The sequence below is a fragment of the Balaenoptera ricei genome, chromosome 17 (assembly GCF_028023285.1).
Source record: "Balaenoptera ricei isolate mBalRic1 chromosome 17, mBalRic1.hap2, whole genome shotgun sequence".
Classification (NCBI taxonomy): Eukaryota; Metazoa; Chordata; class Mammalia; order Artiodactyla; family Balaenopteridae; genus Balaenoptera; species Balaenoptera ricei.
This window is the reverse complement of record NC_082655.1, coordinates 74,735,316-74,760,601: the sequence shown is the minus strand read 5'-3', so window position 1 is coordinate 74,760,601 and position 25,286 is coordinate 74,735,316. Positions and strand designations below refer to the sequence as shown.

Sequence of the window (25,286 nt, the reverse complement as noted above, 5' to 3'; positions counted from 1 at the left end):
GAGAGAAGAGGGAAGAGAGGGGATTGTGATGGAATCAAGGAGATGTAAGAACTATCAACACAATGACCAAGTGTTATATCTGTGGGCTGAGTGTGACTCCTGATTCCAACCAGCCAAGTGTATACAGACCTTCTGGAGAAAATCAGGGAAATCTGACCATGGCATGGATATTAGCTGAAGAACTACTGTTAATTTTGTCTGCACATCCTTATGTTCGTGAAGCGAAGGCTCTATCGGTTAGAGGTGAATTCTCGGGTATTTACAGAGGAAGTGACATGATGTCTTTGTTTCAAAATACTTCAGCCCTCTCCTTCCCCAAATTGGATGGGTGGTGTGCATAGATGAGAGTCAAGATGGTCAAAGTGTTGGTAATTGTTGAAGCTGGGGTATGGCGAAGCGGGTTCATTATGCATTCTGTCTACCTTTGTGACTGTTGGGAAAGGAGCCTAAGTAAAAGTAAAAATTCAAGTGAATAGGCCAGATGAAGCATTTGTTTTTTTCAATAGTAACTGATATATTTGACAAAGATACTCTTTCTTCACCTACTTCAATTCGACAGATTTTTTTTAACGAACGCCTACCTCATACAAAATTGAATAAGACTCAGCTTCTGCCTCTCAGAACCATCTGGTCGGGGAGGAAAAACTTACATTTGTGAAAAGATAACTAATACTAATACTAATATTAATACTCGTACTCATACTCATACTAACACTAAGAGCTAAATCGACAATATGCAAAACAGTCGAAAGCTATCACAGAAAAATTCAAGGTACAGAACACTGTGCATGGTATGCTACTTTCTGAATATGTAAGGAGAAAAATAAGAATTGCTAGTTTTATTTGATTATGTGTGAGTATAGAAAAAGTCAGGAAGGACACATAAGAGACTATAAAAAATCGATACCTGTTTAGGAGAGAGGCAATGAGGGACAAGGGAGGAGCTTTTACTGAACACCTTCTCATGCTTTCTGGTGTTTGAAAACGTGTGAAGGTATTGCATATCAAAAATTTTAAATAAAAAGTAAAATAAGCTCTCAGCTCCTTCTCCATATCAGGCCATGTTTTTCCTCTATTAAAAACCCTTTGGGAATTCCATGGCGGTCCAGTGGTTAGGACCCGGCGCTTTCACTGCCGAGGCCTGGGTTCAATCCCTGGCCGGGGAACTAAGATCCTGCAAGCCGCACAGCAGGGCCAAAAAAGAAGAAGAAGAAAAAAAGTTAAACAAACAAACAAACAAACAAAAAAACTTTGTCTGGTCCTATTATCCTTGGTATATAGTGCACAGTCCTTTTGGTGGCTTTTCAGGATGGGCACAATGTGGCCTCTGCGTCCTCTCACCTCATTCATGCCTGTCACACGGATTGTACGGGCTCCCAGCTCAGCCAGGCCTGCTCTGATGCGAAAAGCCAGCAAGCTCTTTGCTCTGTCCGGTTCATCCTCGCTCCCGCCTGGCCTGACCAAGCCCTGACCATTCAGGTTTCCCTGAGATGCCACATTCTCGGGCAGCTCATTCAGTAACTTGCTTTAGTCCCATATGTCTCTATTTTGGTAAGGAAATGTGTCTAATTTGTAAGTAATTGTCTGCTTTCATCTTTTATACTCACCTGTAAACTCTACGAGAGCACAGCTACGTCTCATTGTCTCCTGTGTTCCATCACCTATTTCCAAGCCTCCTGTCTAGTGGGAGTTGAATACAGAATATTTAATTGCAGGGGCCACAGTTGTAGAAAATAAAGACACGGTCAGCTTGCACGTGTATGATGTGTAGCATGTAAGAGAAGATAGCATTTCTGTGAGAAAGGAAGGTGGAGAGAAAGTGCTAGAAGGAGCAGACAGGAAGTGGCATAAAACAGCACCACAAGAAGTGACCCAAAGAACACTTTCTGAAGCAGAGGTCTTCTTTGAATCAATGTAACGGAGGGCACCCAAGAGAGGAAAGCTATGGGGAAAAAATGGATGAAGAGAAAAGACTTACTAGAGAAGGAGAAGGGAACACCTAGGGCAGGGGGTGTTGGCCAGGTGTTTTTGGAGGTTTGCAAACCTCTAGCAACTGCACAAAAACTTTCATGGAGATATTTATGTACATATTTTTTTTGGAGTGAACTTACTTTTTCTGAAAATTCTGAAAGTCTAGAGATTTAAGACAGACTAAAGATCTTATTAGACTTAGATGCACCAGATGAACTGAGAAGAGAAAGCCATGGCGCCAAGAGCTCAGGCCCACAACCTGGGAGAACCAGGAGGTGGACGTGGGGAGTGGTTCACAGAAACTGCAGCAGCCGATGGGAGGTGGGGCAGTGGAGTTAGGGAAGGTCATGGAAGGTCCTTGAAACCCCATGGAGGAGCCCGGTCACTGCTGGGATTGTGAGCACGTCATTTTCTTCACTGAGCCTCATTTTCACCCTTGGGAGAAGGAAAGATGGGTGAGCATTACAAAAATACCTTCTCATCTCCCTCACAAGGGTGTCATGAGGGGCTAAGAAAGACTCTTAACATCTGGAAAGCTATGGTGATTTTTCTTTCTTTAAGCAATTTCCCTTAAATTTCATGTAAAAATAACAACAGTCCCACTGAATTGTGGGTAGGGGGAAGCCCAAAGTACTGTTTGGTCCTTAGCCCCTTATGGACCTTCTGGAATTAGGAAGAGGGATTTACAGCATCTCCCCAAACCAGAGAATCTTTTCCCATTTAGTTAATATACAGTCAGTTTGGAATGGCCTTTGCTTCGTTTCTATATAGTTCCAAGCATGGACGTCTACCCCTGGATCTCAGGCTCCAGAGTGGTCTGTACAGTGACAGCCTGGGCAAAATTTCGTTCAGCAGTGCCCGCTGGCCGGGCACTCTGGGCCATTACTTCACCCTGCACCCCGGGCTTCTCGGGTATAAAATGGCAGTGACAGTCGTCCCGAGCTCATGGGACGCAGTGAGGATCACCTGGTGTGAGACACGTGGAGCCCTGGGGAAGGACCTGCCCGTGAAGCTGCTCAGGGCTTCGCTCCTCCGAGTGGCAGGAGACAGGCCAGCCTCACTGCAGCCCCTCATGGACCTCCACGTCAATGATTTCTCTAGAGCTGCCCAGGGTGGGGTGTTACGGGTTCAATCCCTGCGTTCAATCCGTAGGAGGGGACGTTCTTGCCCAGAGCTTCTCCTGTCTTTAGGAGCTGGAAGCTCCACTGTCTGTTCAAGGCTCCTGAGTTGAAGACAGAGGATGCCTTTTCATGCCTGCTTTGCCTCCTCACAATTTGGGTTCTGAACAAGTTACTTTCTGTCACTGAGCTTTTATATCCTCGCTTCTATTCTGAGTGTGCAGGCTGTTGAGAAGGTGCGCTAGTCTGCTCGGGCTGCAGAATACCACAGACTGGGGGCGGAAACAACAGAAAGCTATTCTCTCACAGTTCTGAAGGCTGGAAGTCCGAGATCAAGGTGTCTGCAGGGTTGGTTTCTCCTGAGGCCTCTCTCCCTGGCTTGTGGGTAGCCGTCTTCTCCCTGTGTCTAAACATAGTCTTTCCTTGATCTGTATCCTGATCTCTTCTTCTTGTAAGGACAGCAGTCAGATTGGATTAGGATCCATCCCCTACAACCTTATTTTACCTTAACTACCTCTTTAAAGACCCAGTCTCCAAATAGAGTCCCATTTTGAGGAACTGGGGAGTTAGGACTTCAACACATGAGTTTTGGGGGGGGGGGGTGGGGGGCACAGTTCAGCCCATAACAGAAAGCTAAATGAAAAATTGTATATTAAAACTTGGATAAAGCAGGCACTTGATCAGTGCTGGTTCAATTTGTTGACATTTTCAGAATGGCTATCGTCAAGAAGAACACAAATAACAAATGTTGGCGAGGATGTGGAGTAAAGGGAACCTTGTGCACTGCTGGTGGGAATGTAAATTGGTGCAGCTACTGTGGAAAACAGTATAGAGGTTTCTCAGAAAATGAAAACTACCATATGACCCAGCAATTCCACTCCTGGATATATCTGAAAAAAACAAAAACACTAATTTGAAAAGATACATAGACCCCAATGTTCATGGCAGCATTATTTATAATTGCCAAGATATGGAAGCAACCTAAGCGTCCATCAACAGATAAATGGATAAAGAAGATGTGGTATTTATATACATATATAATGGAATAGTACTCGGCCATAAAAAAGAACGAAATTTTGCCACTTGCAGCAACATGGGCAGACTTGGAGGGCGTTATGCTAAGTGAAATAAGACAGAGAAAGACAAATACTGTATGATATCACTTATATATGGAATCTAAAAAATACAACAAACTAGTGAATATAACAAAAAAGAAGCAGATTCACAGATATAGAGAACATACTAGCAGTTACCAGTGGGGAGAGGGAAGGGGGAGGGGCAAGATAGGGGTGGGGATTAAGAGGTGCAAACTATTAAGTATAAAATAAGCTACAAGGATGTATTGTACAACACGAGGAATATAGCCAATATTTTATAATAACTATGAATGGAGTATAACCTTTAAAAATTGTGAATCACTATATTGTACATCTGTAACATATAATATTGTACAGCAACTATATTTCAATATAAAAAAGAAAAAAATGTGTTGCTGCCCTGTATTTCGCTGGGATAACCTATGGTCCATGAGTGGATATTACTGCAGCTCTGACTGGGCTGAACTGGCAATCAGACTTTGTTTCCTTCTGTTTCACGCCCAGCTTCCTCACATCCCATGCCTGCTGTACCACCACTGGCGAGGCGCAAATGAGGGCAGAGCTGAGAACTTTTTTGGCTGCGACGCTGCTGAATCAAAAATGGACTTGGTGAGTCTCCTCTGGCCACATCCTGTTAGGGGTTTCAGGACATCGCCCAACTGTTGTCTTACTGGTCACATGCCCTGTGTCACTGGAGCACAGGTTCACAATTGTCATCTTAAGAACGAAGGAAAATCTGTCCTGAGCCCATGGGGTTGCTTGCAATATCTTCACAAAATAGCCTTTCGGTGTTTCTTCAATTAACACAAAAGCACCGGTAACAACCACCAAAAATATGAAGAAAGAAGGAGAGAGAGCTACTTGGTTCTGAAGATGAGAAAAGTGAAAAGGTCTTTTGAAAATTCTATCTCCGTCCCTGCCTCTGTCCCAGGTCACAGCAGCAGCAGCTCTGGCTCTGGGCCTTTCCTCTCGCGTTTCTTTCTTCCTGGTCCCACGTTCCTGCATCCTACAAATGCCATCGCCAGTTATGGATTCCTCTGAGTGGTGCTCTGGTGGTTCTCTGTCACTCAAAATGTCCCCCCGGCTATGGTTCGTGGCTGTGGGCAAGGCCTGCCGGTTGGCACCCCCCCCCCTTCTTCTGAGGAGAAGCAGGCAGAGGCTTTCAAGCCCGTGGCTGTTTGTCTGCAACATTTGACTCTCGAAGGCCCCTTCGTTCTGCCCGCCTCTGCTCTTCTGTTTAACGGCAATTATAAGTGTTCAAGAGGCACATCACGGAGGGGAGCGGCCTCAGCTAACGGGGCTAAATGATGAAATAAAGGTAGACATTTTCTCTCTTGTGCACAGCCCTGTCTATTCCAAGAGCATAAATAATGAATTTGAGGGGGAAAAAAAATGAAGCATGAAACCTGAATGGAGGTTCGAAGGAAAGAAAATTTTAATTCTAGATTTTCGGGAAAAAAAATTTCTGGTTGCAATTTTGAATACTCTTGATGGATGGATTTGGTGGAGGGTGACCACAGCTGCAGTGCAGAGAGGTCAGATGGCTTGCCAGGAAAGAGTGAAAACTCAGGGAACTCTAATGACGAGAAGCCCTCAAAGAGCTTTCAGGGAGTGGACAGACATGCTGGGAATCCTGGGGGCCAGTGCAGTTAGCATCTAGAAACAATCGTGGGACGTCCTTGCCTAAAATACAGACCGACAGTGCAGTAGTACACTCTCAGTGTCTGGAGCATGGGCTCACAACAAGCAAACAATCTGTGTAGCACATAAACGTATGCAAATATGTATACATTTGATATACTTATATATTTAAATATGTATGCATACATATACAGTGTACGTGTATTAAATCTGTGCTGGTTAGAATAAAATCAAATGGGGAGGAGGGTGGCCGATCCCAAGTTTTCCTAGTCTCCATCCGTTGTCCGCTCTCCCACCTTGCCATTGGGAGCACGCCCCGGGCTACCGGGCTGGGAAGGGCCAGGGTCCTGTCGTGCGTCGCCCGGCCCAGCCGCTCTCTTCCTTCTGCGTAGACTGTGCCACCAAGGAAAGGGGAGGCTGTCACCTGACTCAGGCTGCTACCAAGCTCTCTCTTCTTTAGCTGAAAAGAGCCTAAGGTTTTTTTCTTTTAAATAGTATAGGATCACTTGAAATAGCCAGGTGGTCATGGTCAAAAGATGTTCTGATATTTACTCAGAGTTCATGGAAAGGAGCTCACAGCGCTCTCAGGATTCTTACCAACCCTCAGGTGTTTCTGGGTGAGTGTGAGTGTGTGTGTGAGTGTGTGTGTGTGTGTGTGTGTGTGTGTGTGTGGGATGGCGGGAAGGTTGGGAAGGGGTTGGAAGGAAGGCATGATCTTTTTTTTTTATTATTGTTTATTTATTTATTTTTATTTATGGCTGTGCTGGGTCTTCGTTTCTTGTGCGAGGGCTTTCTCCAGTTGCGGCGAGCCGGGGCCACTCTTCATCGCGGTGCGCGGGCCTCTCACTATCGCGGCCTCTCCTGTTGCGGAGCACAGGCTCCAGACGCGCAGGCTCAGTAGCTGCTCCGTGGCATGTGGGATCTTCCCAGACCAGGGCTCGAACCTTTGTCCCCTGCATTGGCAGGCAGATTCTCAACCCCTGCGCCACCAGGGAAGCCCCATGATCTTCTTTTAAAAACAAGCTGATAGGGAATTCCCTGGTGGTCCAGTGGGTAGGACTTGGCGCTTTCACTGCCAAGGGCTCGGGTTTGGTCCCCGATCAGGGAACTAAGATCCCACAAGCCGCGCAGCTTGGCCAAAAACCCAAACCCAAACCAAAAAACAAGCTGGGGCGATGAGCATTTGTGCTTTTGCATCGTTTCCAGCAAGAAAGAATCCATAGCGCAGGCGTCCCCAACCCCCCGGCCAGTACTAGTCCGAGGCTGTTAGGAACCGGCCGCACAGCAGGAGGGGAGCGGCGGGCTGGCGAGCGGAGCTTCACCTGCCTCTCCCCATCGCTCCCCATCGCCTGCACCATCCCCCGCCCAACCCCGCCGGCTGTTGAAACACTGTCTTCCACAAAACCGGTCCCTGGTGCCAAAAAGGTTGGGGACCGCTGATATAGTGGACTCCTAGTTGAGTGCTCTGTCAGGGAGGACAAAAGACCTGAGGAGGAAGGGGGCTGGTCCCAGTCTTTTGCTGGCTGTGCTGAGGCCTTAGCTGGCAAGGATTTGAGAGGACAGGCAGAGAGGTGCCATGTCACGCCGGGAGGGCTGGCTGGCTGGTCCCCACCCACTCCCTACCTGCTTCCCACCCATCCTGGTGTCATCTTCAAGCTGGAACACCCTCAGCCTTGTTCAGTGAACTTATTTGACCTTGATTCCGTAGCTGCAGTGCAATACCAGGATACCCAACCAAAGTGCCACGTGATGTGAGAGCTTGTCCTCGTGGCGCTGGCCCCTGGGGTGAAGGACGGGGAGGGGGCACCACTTCTCCTCTGTGGCTTTTCAGGCCTGCCTGGTTTGGCTGCTGTCACACTTGGTGGCACAGGAGATGGATTAAGGGACAAAAAGAATTCCTGCCAGGCTTGAGGTGTCACAGGAACTCTATTTACTGTCCCTGCATTTCTGTTTGGGTCTGATCCTGGTCTTGGAGGGGAGTCAGTAAACATGACCCCAAAAGTCTTGGTTTGAAAAGAAAAAACCCACAACAAAGCAGACCTTTTTTTTTTTTTTTTTGGACAGACTTTCCCTTTACCTGTAGTACAGGTTTGTTGCCTGTCAGGCAGTTAAGTTGGCACAGATAGTCAGTCCCTTGTGTGGCCGGAGAATCTGCCAGCTGGGTCTTCCTTTCCTGTCAGCCCTCACCCTGGTATCTATTTGCTCCCAGAGAGTCCTACAAATCACAATAAGGATGAAAAAACACAGATGAGCCCCCAAGGTGCTACAGCCTAAGGTGATTTGGGAACACATGGGACAGTCCTGCCGGCCAGCAGCCAGTATCCTGGGGTATGATGGGTGTTTGTGAGATGGAGGTGACAGGACAGCGGGAGGGTGGAGAGCAGGTGGGGGACAGCCAGTGGCAGCATTTCAGAGCAAAATCCTACTCTAAAGAGCTTGTAGCCAAACAGGGCGTGGGCTCTGGGATGACCCAGGACCTCTGGCTGATCTGTCCATTTCAGCTCAGGGTGCGAGGCTGCTGGCCGGCAGTTGCTGTGCACGAGGAACCTGGGGCAGAGGATGAAGAGGAGAGGAAGCCACGTGGGTGAAGCTGAGCCAAGCAGAGAACGGATGAGTGGTGGGAGAGGCCAGAAATAAGAAATGAGAGTGCAGAAGAGCGGCAATGAGGAAGTGAAAACGTGGGGTTTTGCAGAGAGGCATTGTGATTTGGGGGCGGAAGACCTGGGTCTCACCTCTGCCCTTTATGAGCTGGGAGCCTTAGGAAAGGGATTTACCCTCTCTGAGCCTCCATTTTACCCTCCTGAAAATAGAGCCGATAACCTCCGTCGTCTCTCCTTCATAAGGATGGTGTGAGAATTAAATGAAAACATGAAGACCTTGTAAGACAAAACTCATGCTAACACCCTCCTTGGCCAACCATTGGTTGGTTCAACAAATTTGGTTAAAGAAAGAAAGAAATAGGGGAGTACAAAATAGAACATAGAGAGAAGCTGATTAATCAAAGTAAGCAGGAGGGAGCCAGGTGGAGAATTAAGAAAGAACCAGATGGTGATGGTGCTGGCAGAGACACCAGACTCACTTGAAGACGCAGAAAGAGTGATAGGGTCCAATGGATGAGCAGTGATACCTGTGTTTCTTAAGCCCAGTGTCAGCCCAGTGAGTGGGAGACAGGGCCAGGAGAAGGGCGAGCAGGGGAGAAACCCCACGGTGGAGATGGTGAGAGAAAGTCAAACGACACTTCGTCTTAGGAAGCCTAAAGGCAGAGGCAGGAGGTTGCATACTGACGGGCAGACAGATGAAGTCATCTCGGGTGAGGTACAGTTGACAGTGAGGCAGAGTGATGCAGGCAGGCTACCTTAGTTGAAATTTAGGGTAGATGAGATCTTTATCCAAAATGGCAATCTAAGAAAGGGACGTATCATTTTTTTTCAGGAGAGAAAGCCTTCACTGATTTGCTCTGAATCCAATTATCTGGTCCAAACTGGAAGATGAATCACGTGTAAGAGAGTCCAGGGAAGGAGAGTCCCATGTCCGACTCAAGAGAAGGTGGGTCAAGCTTCTGTAATTCAGTGTCATGGGAGGTAAAGGAAGAGGCTCTGGGAGGAGGTAACAGCACTGTTTAGGCTTCCAGGAAGGGGGCCGTGAAAATGGGATGATTGTAGCTGATTTAAGGGGTAAAAGTTGAGAGGCAGAGGACAACCAAGGTTGAAACGGCTCCTCTGAGAGGCCCTTTTGTTCCCAGGCAAGACGTTGCCGCTGCTGGGTTCAAGGGGAGTGGGAGGGATGATGGATTGCCAATGAACCTATGAAGAATGAGGCAAAGCAGCATGAAACCATTTGTTTGGGCTTTATAGATTTTCTAATAAAAATGTCAAGGTTTTTTCACACCATTTCGAAAATGTCATCAAATGCAAAACAGTTCTCCTTGTGCCAGTGATAAAGGCTGCATTTCCAATGGTAAATTCCAGCCCGAGATGCAATAACAAAGTTTCTCAGGTTGCCTCCAAGTCAAACCAGGGGTCAGGGTTGGTCCAGGACCCTTCGGGGTGACCCTTCACAGTAACTGGCCCCTCCCAGTAGAGCCCAGAACTTTCCTGACCGTGAATTACTGGGGGAGTGAGTAAGGCTTAGTGTTAGCCCAGTGGGAACATCCCTGAGAACAGGGGGTCTACTCCTGAGCAATGTTTGGAGAGTGAAGTGTGTATCTCTGAGCCTCTGACTCAGGATTTTTCTGCTGTAGCCGTTAAAGAACCTCTCAGTGGATTTTCTTGTCTCTAGACTCTCCTTGCAACCTGCCTCACACACTTCCTCAAAGTTATTCTTATTATTAATTATTATTATTTTAATGCATCTTTAATCAGGTAGCAGCCCAGCTCAAAAACCTTCAATGGCTCCTCTTTGCCTTTTTTTGTCTTCATTTTCATAACATTTTAACGTAACCCAAGAAATCCAAGATATTATCGTTACAAAGTGTGATCCACATCAGAATGAGATATTTTATATCCTATTTTTGTACTGAGCTTCAAATCCCGTGTGTGTTGCATAGTTACAGCCCATCTCAATTTCAAAGTTAAATTTTATCAGCTATACTTCATCTGCGTTTAGCTTTCGTAAGATTACATTTGTAAGAGAAGATTCACAAACCAAGTTGTCTAAACATACCTTAAACATTGCCAGTAACTGAATCGAACATCAGGTTTTAGAGTTGACTTTACACTAGTTAAATTTGAATCAAATTTAAAAAGTCTCATTCTCATTGCAGAGTACCATCCCATTGTAGGGCTGGACCATTCACTCCCCTTTGTCTTTTATATCAAGTGCAAACTCTTTTGACTGGTATTCGACCCCCTAATTCCTTTGCAGCCTTATCTTCTGCAGTTCCTGGGCATGGACCTCATACTCCAGCAAACTCATCCAGCCTCTGTCCCCACCCTTCACATTTCCTGTTCTCCACTGCAGGGCCTTTGTCACCCCCTTCATCCAGGGCATTTTCCCTTCACACCGTCTTTGCCTATTAAAATCCTGTTGCTCCTTCCAGATTTATTTCAGAAGTCACTTCTTCCATGAAATCTTTCCGGATTTTCTGAACTGTGATTCTGTCAACGGTTATTTCTCCTTCCTTTTTATCCTTCAAAGCACATTGGTGCCTCCAATGAATCCACTTTGACCTGTATTCTAGTCTAATCCGAGATGCTCATCTCCTTGAAATTGAAGTAGAAACGGCCTCACACACTTTCTAGCCCCCTACACTCCATCAGCTGCACTAAAGCTTTCTCAAGTTGCCTTCTTGTGGGCCACCAGGATTAGGGAAGAGTGAAAGCTTCCCATTTAGAGTCAGTTTTCTTCTTGGGTTCATCTCTGTTAAGATGACTTGCGAAAAGGGCCATACGTGGAAAAAAGAAAAGAAAAAAGCAGGGAGAGCAGTTGGGTTTTGACCTTGGTCTGGTCTAGCACATTAGATCTGCCGCCCCACATCTGACTTTGGTAGATGTCTCTTTCCTGGGCCCAGAGGCAGAGGCCAGGAAGGGACTTGCAAATATGCTGTCTTCCGTCCCTGGCGGGTTCTCTGCAGCTCAGAGGAAAACACTTAAAGGACAAAAAAGAGAGGGGGTTTCTGAAGGGACTCTGTTTCACGTGTGGGACTTCTAGTGGGGCTTCTAGTGGACCAGGACTCTAGGGGGTCCTGGTCCAAACACTTCCTCTTGGATCCTCTGAGCGTGAGGGATTTTAAACACTGGAAGGGCTTACTTCCATGATCCAGGCAAACACCGGAATTACAGTCTTTGACTTAAAAAAATGTATGGATCTGGGGAGTGGCCAGCAGGAAGGCAGTAAGTTCTGTATGTACTGTCTGGAAGGCATAGGGGTCAGCTCAACAGGCCTGCCACCTTCTGCGTCCCAGGAGCCATGAAGTGTTGGTGGTTGGATTAGCGACGTCTAGGCAAGAGTTTTGCAGTATGCAGGAGGAAAACTTGGAGAAGCGTAATAAAGCAGCTCCCGGACAGGATTCCCAGGGTGCAGGAAGCCACTGCTAGGATAACTGACGATAGCTTAGTCTGTTAGTCCAGAATTTCATGGTTTAGTCCTAGATCGACCAGTGGTTTATGGTAGAATCCTGAACATGTCCACCTCATGCCCGAGTTCTCCATATGTAGATGGGATTGTTGCCTGACATTTCTGGCAACCTGGCCAAACATTATGACTGATTTAGCTTCAAGCTGGAAAGCATTGCACCCCCCTCCTTCCCCTCCTCCCTTCCTCCCTCCCTCCCTCCCTCCCTTCCTTCCTTCCTTCCTTCCTTTCTTCCTTCCTTCCTTCCTTCCTTCAACAGATATTTATTAAATGCCTGCCAATGACCGGGAAGATACAGCAGTGATCAAAACAGTCAAACTTCCTGACACATGCTAGCAACAGCTAGACAAGAAAAAAAAATTTTCTTTTAATAATAAAAAAATAAAATACTTATTTTATATATATAATAATTATTGGGCATTGGTATATAATACTTATTGGGTAGTGATAAATGCTCCAAAGAAATATAAATACTCCAAAGATAAATAAAGATGGGTGAGGGGACAGAAAGTTCTATTTGGGACTGAGCAATCTAAAGAAGATTCATCTGTGGGGTGGCATTTGGGCAGAGCCCTGGAGGAGACACGGGTGTCATTGGGGGAAGCGCAGTGGGAGCTGCAGAGGGAAGATTTGAGTCAGGCAGTGTGCTGCCAGCTGTATGACCCTGGGCAAGATGATAACTTCTGTGAACCTTGTTTCCAAGGTTTAAAATAAAGCTAATGACGCCTACGGGAGATTAAAATGCAAGGAGGCCTGGAAAGGCTTGGCCTGCAGTACAAACTGGACGGGGGTGGATGCTGTCAGGCCAGCAGCCTGCAGCCTGGGTGAGCAGATTGCTAATCACCCGCCTCTTCCTCAGGACCACGTCAACCCTCAGTCTCTCTGGGCCTCTTTCTCAATCAATACAAGCGGGAAACAACCCCCCGCCCCTCCTCAAAAGAATGCAAAAGGGCAGGTGAGGTAGCAAATGCAAAAATGCTTTGAACCAGCTCTTCGGATAAAGGTCTGCAGAGAATCAGAGCACGTGGGAGAGGCCGACCCTCACCCCACGGGGCTTGGCGGCAAGGACTCCAGCACCAGGACGGGTCCTTTAAAAACGTGGGGTTTAGACCGAGACGGAGGGAGACAGATTTGCCAGCACAAGAGAGAGCTGGGAAGAGAGCCAGTCCCGGGGCGGAGGCGCAGCAGAAGGGCGGCTCCGGATGACCGCCAGGAAGCAACAAAGCGGCAACACAAACAGGAAGCAGGACCGCTGGTGACAGGATGGGGCCCTGCGAGAGCCGGGAAGAGCCCGGAGAGGCGGCGGGGCCGCCGGGATGCTGGGGGAGCAGGCGGCCTAGGGCAGGAAGGGGGGGGGGGCCCTCTCCGCGCGGGGAATCCCAAGTGAAATTGACGTCGCCATCTAAGTACGGGATAATGCTCCCTCTTACACTTTTCTTAAAAATACAACAGAACGCTGCCTATTTTGCAACTCTCTTCCCACCACCTCTGTCGGAAAGGGGTTTTTCTACTTCCCTCTTACCCACTTACGTATCCACATCCTCTTTAGTGAAATAGCATCGCACCCCGGGCCTGCCATTACCCTCTGCTGATTTCAGAGGCTCGGGGGAACCGGGGCCCACCTTATTATTAGGAACCTGCCGGTAGGGGCATCTAGAAGATGATTGACTCCCAATGAGAACAGGATCTGCGTCTAGAATAATATGAGTAGATTGCAGATTGATTCATGGGACCAAGCACAGAGCAGCCCAAACTCCGTTCTTTCTTCCGTTCCATCTCCGACCTCCTGTCAGTCTCAAAATTGATAGAACAGCCTGAAGCCATTGAACAGAGTTATGTGGGCAATCATCTTTCTAATTCTTGCATATAGGTGCCAATATGTCAAGAGGACCCAGGCAAGGGGACAACAGGGTGGCTTTATTTAACATGATGACAAGCAAACGCTTGAATAGCAAGGAGCTCATGAGCTTTGCAGCAGCAGGAAAAAAAAAAGGAAAAAAAGGCCCCTGCATGGATGTCTGCCTGCACTCCAGTGGCCCTGCACGGTGCGAAAAAGAGATTGCTAACAAAAAGGTTATTCAGCGGCTCCCCGAACAAATCCAAAGGTAGCAAGTATGGATGGAGCAGATGTCAGGAGACTGAGCGCTATTTTGGAAAACTGCCGAGATATTTAGAAATAGCGCTTTCTTATGAACCCAAGCATAATGCTGAAGGTCCTTTAAGATAAAACTTCCCAGATGCCACCTGTATTTGACATGGCGATAGGATGAATGCCCGAGTGTGCACTGATACTGGAAATGCTTTTAAGAACCAGCCTCAACCGATTGTTCCGGCACAAACAAATCACAAACTAATTTATGTATTCCTGCAGCTGCACCCCAGCCGAGGCGAGGAGTCGGCCAATTCACAGTTGACTAGTGCTGCCTCATTCTTTGCAGATTTTGGCATTTAACTGTAATTAAGATTTATTGTTCACTAGCTTGCAGGTCAGGGCAAGCATGACAATATGGGTAACTTTTCTGTTTACTAGTAAAATGTCTGGTAGGAGGAAGCCTCAAACCTTCCAAGCAGAACTTGACAGAAATAAATAGCACCTCTTCACTCCAGGACCGGCGCATGACCGATTTTAATCAGACACGAGGGTTCTCTTTAAAGGAGGGCAGGGAGACATCAGAAAGAGCTAGTGAACTGTACTGTTGCTTTTGCCCCAGAAGGGGACGGGCCAGAGCCAAATCAATTATTGCTGATCTTCTGGATTTGGGGAAGGGATTGTCTGCTTGGTGTGGGAGGGAGGCACGGATGGAGACCTCGATGCTGACAAAGGTTCTGCAGAGGCTGGGACCTGTGAGTCTTCTCGGCCCCTTCTTGCCACCGAGAGAAGCATCATTCCTCATCTCTCTCCGCTCTCAAGGATGCCCTTGGACCAAATCAGATGGCCGGAGGGGGAGGGAGGCAGGGTTCAGCAGTCAGCGGCTGCTCACCTGCTTTTACAGTCTGCCTGCTGAGGTCCTGTGCAGGTGACCCACGACACAGTGGGTGTGAAAGAACAAACGGTCTGTGAGCAGACAGATGAAGAAGGACCTCTCATCCCTCCTGGTTGATTAGAAGGCAGAAATGCTGAAGCATAATGTCCTTCAATTTTCTAGCATCTATAATTTATTATCTATTATTGTTTGTCCTCCTTGGGGTCTTTTTGTCAGTGCCTACGTGAAATAAGAAAACATTACTCACACGAACCAGAGATTTAGACCCTGATCTTGTTCTGTTTCTCTTGTTTCCTGACAGAGGACGGGAAAGAAAGAAAAATCCTCTGCTCTACAGTAGCACTGTTGACTCCAGAATATAATTTTATACGATCTTGTAAATTTATCTCTTTGTATCTCACCTTAAACTGTATATCATTCAAATTGTGGCTTACAAAAATGCACACAACACTTTAGGAAAAAATTAAGGGTAAACGAGTGAAAAATTGTGTGATTCCTGGCATTTTCTTGTTTCATGCTGTCTATTAATATTTGAGCTACCAGTTCATGGAAGTTAAAGAGGGTTAGTTCTGGTCTGCAGTGATCCAATACTTCCCCGATTGCCTTAATTAGAGCTCATTTGTTTTCCTCTTTACCAGAAAAGGATCTCAAGATTCTAAGAAGTATAAGAGATCTTTTGTTTTGACATTAAGAGGAGGCTGTAAAAGCAAGCATCTTTCCCAAAGGTAAAAGGGGGAAAATGGGTGTGAAATTCATTTTAACGGTGGATAGAGACAAAATCTGAAAAAAGGACTTAAAAGAAAACTTCCTAAATATTTTACCTACTGAAGGTGTTTTATAATCCTAGATACCAGCTTTCTGGTCTTGTGGAATTCAGTTCAATTACAGCAACGCTGAATCACAGAAGAGGAAAATATAATTGCAGGAGGGTAGATCCGAATATTTAGATCCACTTGTTAGTGGTGTTTTAACCGTTTAAAGGAAAGGCAGACCTCTGTCTCACGAAAGTCACTATCATTCGTTTGATTTTCGGATCTTGCCAGTTTAAGTCAGCATTACTGTATCCCAGGGACACTGAGACAGGCACAGAGAGGTTCAAGAAGCCTCAGCGTGACCATAAACGTGAGCCTAGTGTGCCGAGCCACAGGACTCTGGTCCTTGGTGATGCCCTGCAAGGTGACCTCGGAGAATACAAGCGTCACTCCGCAGCTTTCCGAGTTGCTGATCTAAGCAAAGCACGTTGATACACTCGGGCTCCGGCTTCTCTGGATGCAGACAGGCACAGGAGAGGACGTAGAGGATGCTGCGGCCATTTAGCGGACAGGACGCCGCAGAGCCCGCTGCTGTTCAGTCCAGACAATGGCAGGGGGAGAGAGGGAGCCGCAGTGGCTCCAAACAGGTGCGCCGCCGGAGGAGAGTCACTCTGCTCTCAGCTGGGGGGGCTTGTGGTGGAAGCGAGGTCTCAGGAGCTGGTAGAATGATTTCAGGAGACAGCCTGACGAGACGGGACAGGGCGGGATTCCAGGCTCGGGGACTCCTGCCCTGAACGAAGGAAATCTTGAAGGAGGGAAGATGCTTGGCTGAAGGGGCAGCGGGAAAAATTCCAAAGAAGGAAAAGGAGGACTTAGCCGAGCTGCTTAGAGCCGCAGCGTGTAGGAGGTCCTCACCCACTCCACACAATCACTCTTTCCCCGTCTTTGCTGAAAACGTAATTACTTTGTTACATTGCTCGGCATTTATGCTTTGTTTTTTAAGAATAATACTGTGCCCACATAGGTCACCTCATTCTTAACGGAATGTTAAAAAATGAGACATGATTCATCAAAGAATGCCCGGAATAGAGAGAAAATGGATCAGAACCCAGGGAAAATAACTCCATTGTTTGAAAATTTAAAAAATGTGTTTGGGGGGGACGCCCACGGAATAATTATTATTTCCTGAGACACTAAGCATTGGGAATTTCCTTTTACAAGGAGGAGAGTAAGCAATATCTTCAAGGAAGAAACATAGAGCTGTCCGAGATTCTGGGGCGCTTTATATAGATACTGTGGAATTATCCCTTAAAAGTGCTGCAGGAATGTTGACGCCTACCAATAGTGTGTGACACTGGCTATTTCCCAATGTCCCTCCCAGGAATAGAAGTTATCAGTACTTATGACATCGTAGGCCAAGAGCTGGTGTCGTGTTTTTTTTTGTTTTTTTTTTAAAGATTTTTTTGATGAGGACCATTTTAAAATTTATTTATTTATTTATTTTTGGCTGTGTTGGGTCTTCGTTTCTGTGTGAGGGCTCTCTCCAGTTGCGGCAAGCGGGGGCCACTCTTCATCGCGGTGCGCGGGCCTCTTACTATCGCGGCCTCTCCCGTTGCGGAGCACAGGCTCCAGACGCGCAGGCTCAGTAGTTGTGGCTCACGGGCCTAGTTGCTCCGCGGCATGTGGGATCTTCCCAGACCAGGGCTCGAACCCGTGTCCCCTGCATTGGCAGGCAGATTCCCAACCACTGCACCACCAGGGAAGCCCTGGTGTCGTGTTTTATCCTGACCGTCTCTGACTGTGAGGACGAGTGCTATCCTAAATCAAAATCACCATCTAGACTGAAATCTCTCTCATCTATCTTGACCACTTGTAACTCTTCTGTGAATCGCCTGTTCAATCCCTTTGCCCATCTTTCTCCTGGGTTCTTTGTCATTTATTATTTTGCAGAAGTTCTTTGTATATTACGGACACAAGATTCGTGCAAAAGAACGCTCACACCATTGTACCCTGGGCTGCATTCAGTAGAACTACCACTTTTTAAAAAATTTTTATTTTACATTGAAATAGAGTTGATTAACAATGTTGTGTTAGTTTCAGGTGTACAGCAAAGTGATTCCATTATACATGTACATGTATCTACTCTTTTTCAAATTCTTTCCTCATTTAGGTTATTGAGTATTGAGCAGAGCATTGAGCAGTGTTCCCTGTGCTGTACAGCAGGTCCTTGTTGGGTATCTATTTTAAATATAGCCGTGCGTACATGCCAATCCCAAACTCCCAAACTATCCCTTCCCCCCATCCTTCCCCCCGGTAACTGTAAATTCGTCCTCTAAGTCTGTGAGTCCAGAACTGCTTTTCTTAATTTGCCGATTTAACAGTCTAAAAAGGCCATTTCAATGTTTGTGTCTATATTTGTTTGCTTATTAATGAGATTAAACATTTTTTTCATGTTTATTAGAAATTTATATTTCTTTTGCAAATATCCCCTTGCCCATTTTTGGGGGGGGGTTGCTGACAGTGTTTTTCTTACTGGTTTGTAGGATATGAACCCAGGGCCTATTATTTGTGGTCAATAATTTGTCATTCAAATTTTAGGTACTTAGGTGTCCGTGAGCTATCAGGAAGCTTTCCTGCTTTGCTCGCAGGGGGACTTCTGGCTCTGTGGACTGACTGGGGAGAAGGTGTATGTTTCAGCACTGGCTGTATTCTCTTTAAATTTGGAAATCAAACACAATTCACCATCCTGACGATTAATTTCCTTTTGAAAAACACCCAGTCTGGTCTATGTAAGAAATGGTATTTCTTCTTGTAATGTGGCTTTGACCATGTACCATATAACATAGTAACTCTGGCCTTCTTGTGCTAAAGGTCCATTTGCTTGTATTTATTACCATTGAGCTGATGAATTACAATGCCTCTGCTTTCTCCTCTGTCCACAGGAGCTGGGGGCTAGGGCAGGGTGGGCAGGGAGTAGGGATCGGCAAGTAGAAAGCAGGATAATCACCTGCAGGAAGGGCAGGGAAGAGGCGTGAACTTGGCCTCAGACGCCATCAGCATCTTGTTCCCTTTGTCTCTGCCTCTTGCTGACTTCTGACTTCTGTCCTCATCTCATTCTCTCCCTTGGTTGGTTGGCCTTCTTCAGGTGTCAGACAACATCTTGAACTTTTAGCCCCTGGAAAGAGGTAGTCTCTGTTCTCTTTTAATTGCATCCTGCAGAAAGCACTCTCTTGAGGGCCCAGTTTGGGTCAGGAGGAGGGATGCCAGATAAAGTAGAGGATGTCCAAGCAGATGAGAATTTCAGAGAAACAACTCAGTATTTTTTAGTTATAAGTATCTCCCCAAAGTTGCATGGGCTATACTTATACTAAAAAGTTATTAATTGATTATCTAAGATTCAAGTTTAACAGGACATCCTGTATCTTTATTTGCCGAGTTTGGCAACTCTAGTCAGGAGTCTGCTTCTGGAACAGTCAGCCCAGAGCCAGGGAGCTGGGGCTCTGTCCACCCTCACGTCGGTTACCAGTGTCCAGTGGGCATGTCCTCGCCGCTGCCCACTTGCCAGTGGTGGGGTGGGTTGGTCCCTAGACAACCCAGTGGGTGTCTGCCACACCCACCCTACCTCGACTGGCTGTCTGTCTGTGCGGTTGGCCTTTCTGCCAGCTCCCTCCCGTGACTCTGACTGCCTGACCGCACCTCTACTCACTAGCACTGTGCTCTGTCATTCGCTGTCACTGTTAACCCTCTCGGTCTCTGGTCCCCATGATGTGATGTATGAAGAGCAGGGCCTGTGTGTGTGTGTGTGTGGTGGGGGGGAAGCTTCTTTAACGCCCCCTGACATTTCCTTACGGTGCCAGTGCACACCTGGTTGGAATGAATTCAGCCCAAGGTCCCTGAATCTGGGACATCATTTTCCTGCCATCCCTGTCCCCGGGACACCAACCTTACAGGAGACCCAGCACTTCTCTCTGGAGGCCGCACGTCAGCACTTACGACCTGCGCACAAGGACGCGTGTGTGCCTGTCCTTTCTGCTTCTCCAGCTGTGGCCTGTGCAAACACGCACTTAGCTTTGGCGCTTTCCATCCCAGCCAGGTCACCACCAAGCCTCACGCGGATGCAGGGGCTCAGCCCTAGATGTGGGTAGCTAGTGTGCCAAGGTGACCCCACCAGCAAGAGAATCCTGCCAGGACCATCAGAGACAGGCATGAACTCATCCAGGGAAGCTGGACCCAGGATGCTCCAGGATGGCCTGTTAACAGATGCTCCCACAGGGCCAGGTATCCAGGCCCCCTCCCCCACGCTCTCCTCCACTCCCCGAGGCTTGCTCGTGCTAACTCTCCCTCTTTTCCCTTCCTTTGCAAGAGCACTTACTATATACTGGGCACTTCGCGTACTTCTTCTTTTCATGTTTTCATTTTAACAACCCCACAGCATAGCCATTTGTGTTTAAAAGCGAAGCCATTAGGAAATGAGAAACTTTAAGGAAGCCCAGCCAGAGTGCCGGCAGTGGGCTTTGACCCCAGGTCTTCGGGCTGCAAAGTCTGCACGTGGAAGCACCGTGAGGTGCCAGCCCTCTGCAGATGCAGGGCAGGTACAGGGGCAGGTGGGCAGGGCAGAGATTCGGGGTCGGTGTCCTGGGTGGGACTGCGTGACCCGACTTGGCACCGCCCGTCCTGCCTCTTCCCATCCGCGCCAGCACACCCCCCCAATCCAGCAAGTCACCACCTGTCTTCACTCTGTCCCTTGTTTTTCATTCGTTACGCTGTAGGTTCACTGCCGCATCCCCACATCCGGGGAGGCATCTTGACTTTGCAAACCAAACATGTCCCGCTTGCTCTGGAAGACGGGCTGTCTGGAGAGAGCGCCTGCAGACTGCTGAGCTCCTCGCGGCTCAGTGCTCTCGCCAACTGTGGTCCCAGAGGGTGGCACTTCCTGCCGCGGAGGAACCTTGGCCTCTCCCTGACCTCCGTCTTATTTTCCCTCGCTGTCCATCTTGGAATCCCTCTCCCATTTGCATCGAGGGCCTTGTCCTGCTGACCTCAGGATGTCCCCGCCCTGGGCAGGGAGAAAGCAGTGTGGCTCGGAGGAGGTAGGGGACAGACAGGCAGTGCAGGGTGGGCCGTGTTCCCGCCTCAGGCCTCACTCGCCCCAGGCTGAGCCTCCCCGGAATCACCGAAGGCCGTAGGCTGGCAACATTCCTCAGCTCCAGTGGCCAGTTACATCAGCCAATAAATACAGGTGGAAAGAGGAGAGGTTCCTTCCTGGCCCCTTTCTAGAACCTTCCTTGAACCACATGATTCCAATCCGCAGCTGCAGCTGAGAGTGTGTTTCAAGGACTTCATTTCAGACAACAGTCCCTCCTTGCTCAGCTCCAAACTGCATTCTGCATCTCTCTCTGTCTCTCTCTCTGTCTCTCTCTCTCTCTCTCTCTGGGTCCCTCGGTCATCCTCTTTCCAGGCTTCAAAAAGGGGAAGGGTTTGGGAAGCAAATCCAAACTCTGACTTTGAGTAGGGAGAAGCCTTTCACATGAAGAAATAAAAGAACATGCATTAATAGCTCAGAAAACAATGGTAATATTTAATTAACCTTTTGGAATGGCTTCTCTGCAAATCTGCACGTGTCAGCTCATCTTCCGAACAGAGGGACTGTGTGTACCTCTGCCAAGATCAACATGCTGGGTCCGTGCTTTTCTTCTGTGGGGATTTCACAAGGGGGGGGGTGGTGGGGAGTAAGATGCCCCCTGCCCCTCCCCCCGCAAATCCGTTGTTTTACTTTAAAAATTCATGCGATCCAGCTGCCCTCGTCAGGGCTGGATGTGGCCTGCGGTGCCGCACAGCTGAGGACCCCAAGCCACAGCCTGGCTCTCTCTCCTGTCATTGCAACAGACAGGCCGCGGGCTCCTAGGGGAGTGCGGGTCAGGTCTGATGACAGCAGAAATCAGCTCCTCACGCCTGGAGCTCTCCGAGCATCGAGCATGTCCACAGGACAAAGGGAATTCAACTCATCTGCAAGTGTCAACGCTCTGGCTTTTTTAGTGATCTTTTTTCTTTTAAAGGTGGTGTGCCCCTCTCATGGTGTGACATGAGGCCTCATGTCATCCAGGGAGCACTGGGGTTGGCTCATTAAAGTATCACCTGGTTGAAGTGAATCGGTGTTGATGGGATTGTTTAAGGTGTTCCCCGCGTGGAGCTGGTGTGTCAGGCTGAGCACACTTGTTACTCCCATCACGGGCTAAATGGAAACACCTCCTTTCTTGCTCTGCACCCCATACCTGCTGTAATGAGCAAGTCTCACAATGTAATTAGAAGCCTGGGTTGATGGGTGGTAACTAATATACTTCGTTTTCTTTTATCAACAGCAGTAGCAGAAAGAATTGGGGAGGGTGATATTTTGCTCTTTGGGACTTCCAGAAATTAAAGCGTGTGCACATCAAGAAAATGGATATGGAAGAGTTGGGTATGGAACAGTTGATTTGTACTTTTAAACCATATGTATCCATCAGTCAAGCAATAAGATGCATTTTGAAATGTTAAAAAGATTGCTATAACTTATTTTAAAAAAAAGCTTTTTGTTGTTGCTTTTATTTGTTTTGAACCATCAAGGAAAAAAGTTTGGGGATTTTAAGAAACATGGCAAATCTGCCCAGCTTTGGGTAGAAAGATTCAAAGCCTATGAAGACTTGATCAAGGTGGAAGATACACAGGTGATCAAATGAAGCAATTATTTGATTGCTAAGCTCTCTCCTTTCCTGATTGGAAGGACATAGCACAGTTGGGTACAACAATTGCAAAATGAGCTTATCTCTGTCACTCTAGCAAGATCAAAAGCTGTAGGGATCAAGAAATTAGGCTTGACTATTTACAAGAGCCAAGACATAGAAGCAACCTAAATGTCCGTCAACAGATGAATGGATAAAGAAGATGTGGTACATATATACAGTGGAATATTACTCAGTCATAAAAAAATGAAATAATACCATTTGCAGCAACATGGATGGACCTAGAGATGATCATACTAAGTGAAGCAAGTCAGATAGAGAAAGACAAATACCATATGATATCACGTGTGGAATCTAAAATATGACACAAATGAACTTATTTACAAAACAGAAACAGACTCACAGACATAGAAAACAAACTTATGGTTACCAAAGGGGAAGGGGGTGGGGAGGAATAAATAGGGAATTTGGGATTAACAGATACACACTACTATATATAAAACAGATAAACAACAAGGACCTACTGTATAGCCCAGGGAATAGTATTCAATATCTTGTGATAACCTATAATGGAAAAGAATCTGAAAAAGAATATATATATATTCTTTGCTGTACACCAGCGTACTTTGCTGTACACCAGAAACTAACACAACGTTGTAAATCAACTATACGTCAATAAAAAAATAAAATAAAAACACAAATAGTAGAATACTAAAAATAAAAAAAGAAATCATGTTCGAATGTGGGAGATCTTCCCAGAGATGATGAGGACAGTGCCTTTCCAGAAGAAAAAATAGCTCATCAGTGAGGGTCCCACCTGGAGCAAGATGACCATCAGTGACTCAACTCACACAGCAAGGATGAGAACATCTCAGTGACCATAATGACCCAGAAGTGTTACAAATATCACATCTTCCGGTAACAATTGCTGGGTCAAGAGCCAAGGACTTTTTAGTCCCGAAAAGCATGGAAGGTAATAGGAAGTAAGCTTTCCTGGAGGTAAAACGAAAATTCACGGTTTGTTTACCAGCCTACACTTAGAGACTGCTTAGCGCACTCGTGCTTGTTCTCAGCATGTTACATGCCTTATCTCCTTCAATCCACATAACAAACCTATGAGGTATTTACTGGTGTTAGCCTGACTTTACAGGTGGGGCGTCTGAGGCACAGAAGGGTTAAGTAACTTGCCCAAGGTCACACAGGAGCTACTGATTCTGAGTAATAGTTGAAGAGCCGAGAAGAAGAGGAAGGTATCCATTATATCCACTGGTCTGTAGTTTGTAAACGGCTTTCTCTGTTTTATCTCGTCTTCATGGTGTTTAGTAATCGGCCTCGGCTGCCCAGCCTGACTTTCACAGACTCTGGCAGTGCTGAGCGTCTCCAGTGTCAGGCGCTTCTGAGAAGCCAGCCCCACTCCTGCATCCACCCCAGGATGTGAGGCAGAAACAGGACAGATCTTAGATTTCGGGGAGAGCATATCCCACTCAGGGACAAAACCCAGCCAAACTGAGAAATGAGAGTGAGGAGGGCGAGGGGTTCTGTGTGTGTGTAGCCCCTTCCCCTCCCCCTCCCCCTCCCCCTGACAAGGGAAGCTCAGCTTCAGGAGGGAATTAGAAAGGGAGGCAGGATGGCAAACCAACAGGGACACTTACGGGTAGACAGATGAGCACGGCTGCCATACTGGACTTTCACCATGCGGCCCGGTGCTCCATCGACCACTTTAGTCTGCAGACTTGAGTGCATGTAAGTAACTTCAGGAGTCCTGAGAACTGGGAAGGACCTTAACACAGGACCTGGGAGAAGGACCTGATTTCTAGCCTGGGCATGTTTAAACCATCCAGAGTTCACACACAATATGGCAAGCCGGGCAATTTCTCAATAAGGAAATAGCACATGGATGTAATACTATGGGGTCCTGCAACCCTAAGTGTCTTATGTACGGGCCACGAACACGAAGTGGCTTCATTCATCTCTCAAGAGGTTGATTTGGGGCCAGGGAGTAGCCTCTTCACCAAGGGCTCCTTCTGTCGTTGAAAACCAGAGGCCACCGAAGGGCAATGTGAATAGCAAAGTCATCGGTGACTGCAGATGGTGGAACTCACCACCACGCCAAGGGAATTCTTTGGTGTCCCAGGTATTCAAGCCTGTTAATTCCCCGAGCTGCTAAACTATCACATTTAGTGATTAGCACTCTTGGAAAATCTAAGTTGACTCCCAAGAGGTGGAGGAAGAAAACTGTATGTGCATACAGAACAGTGGAGACGTGTGTGTGTGTGTGTGTGTGTGCGTGCGCGTGCGAGCGCGCATTTGTGCAGGCAAGTGGTGAGAAGCTGAGGGTTTGAGCAGTTTTCCGAGATTCCCCAGAATATGGAAGGCTTGTGATGCACATGCGAGAGCTGACAAGTACACCAGAAGGTGAGGAAATGGCTGGAAGCAACGCTAATGGCACCCCATCTGGAAAGAGGGGCACTGTTGAGTATGTCTGGAAAGCATTATTTCTGCAAATAGCCCAACCTCTATCAACTTTCAGGCAGGGATCCCGATCTGCTGCCAAAGTGAGATCTCCCTGACGGCTCTGTGGTGGGAGCAGCTGAGCGAATGAACGAACAGCAGAAAGCAGGAACTCTGCGGAGATGGCGGCCGCGAAGGTACCACACAGCAAGCACCTGCCTCTCTCCAAAAGCACAGCCGGGGCTTCACATCACATTAGGCCAGGGCTGTGCTCGGGGAGGGCTGAACCTGGTGGGATTTCTGGGCTCAGCAGCCATCTCCAACAATTTCTCACCATTTTGGGGCTCAGAAAAGCCCCCAATATAGTTAGCCAAATGGCTTTCCTGCATTGATTTTTATACCCCTGGGTATCTTGGAGGAAATTAAATCCATGTGTTTCTGATTCCGTTGCCATTAGCACATGAAAACGCTGTTTTGTGAG

At 47.4% G+C, this 25,286-nt stretch overlaps 1 long non-coding RNA gene across 3 annotated transcripts in view; it reads left to right on the top strand.

Moving 5' to 3' along the window:
• LOC132351958 (uncharacterized) overlaps window positions 1–25,286 on the top strand; it is a 142,611-nt gene that overhangs the window by 23,030 nt on the left and 94,295 nt on the right. For 2 of the 3 annotated variants that reach the window (XR_009498548.1, XR_009498547.1), the window contains exons 3-4: window positions 4,691–4,795; window positions 9,260–9,373. This is a non-coding gene — a long non-coding RNA (uncharacterized LOC132351958). Of the gene's footprint in view, window positions 1–4,690; window positions 4,796–9,259; window positions 9,374–10,690; window positions 10,766–25,286 lie in introns of those variants that run through there. The other variant, XR_009498549.1, reaches the window with a different exon arrangement.